This window comes from Petaurus breviceps, unplaced genomic scaffold, assembly GCF_028583685.1.
Source record: "Petaurus breviceps papuanus isolate PSGF00001 unplaced genomic scaffold, PetGlider_PUasm1.0 90823, whole genome shotgun sequence".
In the NCBI taxonomy this organism is placed as follows: domain Eukaryota; kingdom Metazoa; phylum Chordata; class Mammalia; order Diprotodontia; family Petauridae; genus Petaurus; species Petaurus breviceps.
This window is the reverse complement of record NW_027187352.1, coordinates 14,573,781-14,576,796: the sequence shown is the minus strand read 5'-3', so window position 1 is coordinate 14,576,796 and position 3,016 is coordinate 14,573,781. Positions and strand designations below refer to the sequence as shown.

General features: G+C 40.3%; 1 pseudogene; it reads right to left on the bottom strand.

The window, feature by feature from the left end:
- LOC138148226 (reticulon-3 pseudogene) overlaps nucleotides 1-2,781 on the bottom strand; it is a 120,874-nt pseudogene extending 118,093 nt beyond the window's left edge.
- Nucleotides 2,782-3,016: the final 235 nt, after the last annotated feature.

Below are 3,016 nucleotides of genomic sequence, written 5' to 3'. Positions count from 1 at the left end.
TATATATATATATATATATATATATATATATATATATATATAAACATTTGATTTTAAAACTTTGAATTCCAGATTCATTCTCTTCCTCCCTTGTCAGCCACCCTTACTAAGAAGATAAGCAGTTCAGTATAGGTTGTACACGTGTAGCTAATGCAAAAGAATAACATAGTAGATATATTGTAAAAGACTGACTATATTTCCCTCCCTCCTATCCTACCTCCCAATTGTTCTGTTCTCTACTTTGATCCCGTCCCTTTTCAAAAGTGGATGCTTCCAACTTCCCTCCACCCCAGCCTTCCCTCCCTTCCATCATTTCCCTTCTCATCCCCTTCCCCCCTACTCTCCTGTAGGGTGAGATACCCTATTTAGTGTGTAATTCATTCCCTCCCCAAGCCAAATTCAATAACAATAAGATTGACCCATTCCCTTTTTCCTTCCTGTTCTTCCCCTCCATTGTAACCATTTTCCCTTGCCTCTTCTTTATGAGATAGTTTACCCCATTTTGTCTCTCCCCATCTCCTCTCATTATATTCCTTTCTCACTCTTAATTTGACCTTTTAAGTATCATCCCTTCCTGTTAAATTGGTCCTGTGCCCTCTCTCTATGTATAACTGTAAACATATATACACACATTCACATAAGTATTCATATTCCCATATACCCTCATATATAGACATATATACATATATATGTGTGTGTGTATATTCCCTTCAACTATTTTCATACTGACAAAAGTTTCATCACCTACAATTATTGTTTTTCCATGTAAGAATGCTAATAGTTCAACTTTGATAAATTCCTTATGATTTCTTTTCCTGTTTACCTTCTCATGCTTCTCTTGCATGAGAATAATAAATATTCTTGTTTCTGATTGTCAAATTTTCTATTCAACTCTGGTTTTTTCATCAAGAATGCTTGAAAATCCTCCATTCCACTGAATGACCATACTTTCCCCTGAAACATGATACTCAGTTTTGCTGGGTAGGTGATTCTTGGTTTTAATCCCAGCTCCTTTGCCCTCCAGAATATCATATTCCAAGCCCTTCAATCCCTCAGTGTAGGAGCTGCCAGAACCTGTGTTATCCTGATTGTGTTTCCACAATATTCAAATTGTTTCTTCCTGGCTGCTTGTAATATTCTCTCCTTAATCTGGGAATTCCAGAACCTGCCTATAATATTCCTAGGAGTTTTCTTTTTGGGATCTTTTTCAGGAGGTGATTGGTGGATTCTTTCAACCTCTATTTTGCCCCCTGGTTCTAAAACATCAGGGCAGTTTTCTTTGAGAACTTCCTGGAGGATGATTTGTAGGTTCTTTCTTTGATCATGGCTTTCAGGTAGTCCAAAATTTTTTAAATTATCTCTCCTGGATCTATTTTCTACGTCAGTGGTTTTTCCCATGAAATATTTCATATTGCCTTCTATTCTTTCATTTGTTTGGATCTGTTTAACAGCACCTTGATTTTTCATAAAGTCATTAGCTTCCATTTGCTCTAATCTAATTCTGAAGCAATGATTCTCCTCATTGAGTTTTTGAGATTCTTTTTCCATCTGGCAAATTTGGCTTTTTAAGGCATTGTTCTCCTCATTGGCTCTTTGAGCCTCTTTTGCCATTTGAGGTAGTCTATTTTTTAATGTGTTATTTTCCTCAGTCAGGTTGTTGACTCTCATTTCATAATTTTCTTGCATCGTTCTTATTTCTCTTCCCAATTTTTCCTCCACTTCTCTTATCTACTTCTTAATGTCCTCTATGGCCTGTAACCAACTCGTATTTTCCTTTGAAGCTTTTGGTGCAGGAGTTCTGACTTCACTGTCTTCCTCCTGTTCCATGCTTTGCTCCTTTTTTCCCCCAAATTAGGAGTCTAATGTTGGAATCTTCTGTCTGCTTTGTTTCCTTTGCCTGGTCATGTTATGCCTCAGTCACTTGACCCCTGAGCTTTTTGCCACAGTAGGACTCTGACACCAGACAGGGGAGCTTCTGTCCCAAATGCTGGGGTTTTCTCAACTGCCGGAGGTAGTAGATGGGTGCCCTCTCTGAGCCACATGCTCTGGCAGGCTGGACACACACCCCAGGACCTCCACCCTAGACTGCAATCCAGATCCAAGCAGGTTAAAGAAAGAGCAATACCCCTCAGACTGGTCGCTTGGTCCCCCTACAGTCTGCAGGCTTTAGCTGAAGCTGCCATGTGGCACTGGCTGGCTGTGCCGGGTATCTCAGTGGCTTCTTGCCCCTGGGGCAAAAGCTCATGCACTCCCACTAACTGGGTCCCAAAGTCCATACTGCCCTGACCTCTCACTTTGTCCTTTGCATCTGTGTGTTGATAATTCTTGAAATTTCCCCAGCTGCTGCTGATCGGGGTCCCTCTGGCTGTGCTGGCCAATTCCTGCTGGCCTGCCAGGCTGTCCTCAGAGGGAGTTTAGCTTCCCTGTGTCATTTTTGGGGTTCTGCAGCTCCAAAGTTTGTTCAGAGTACCCTTTTTACATTGACTGGGGAAGGTGGAAGCCGGAGCCACTTGGTGGTCATGCTTCTACTCCGCCATCTTGTTTGAGTTATTTTTAAGGTGTTGTTTTCTTCAGTATTTTTTGAGTCTCCTTTAGTAAGCTGTTGACTCACTTTTCATAATTTTCTTGCATCATTCTCATTTTTCTTCCCAATTTTACCTCTACTTCTCTTGCTTGATTTTCAAAATCCTTTTTTATCCTTTCCATGTCCTGAGACCACTTCATATTTTTCTTTGAGGCTGTGGATGTAGGGACTTTGACTTTGTTGTCTTCTTTGTACATTTTGATCTTCGTTGTCACCAAAGTAAGAATTTATAGTCTGTGTTTTTTTTCTGCTGTTTCCTCATTTTCCCAGTCAATTACTTTACTTTTTAAACTCTTTTATAAGGTAGGTCTTTTCTTCCAATGTGGAGGGTGCACTATCCCAAGCTTCATCAGCTTTGAGTAGCTCTTTTCAGAGATACTTCTAGGGAACTATAAGTTTTCAGTCCTTGCAATGTGGTTCTCCACAAGAACC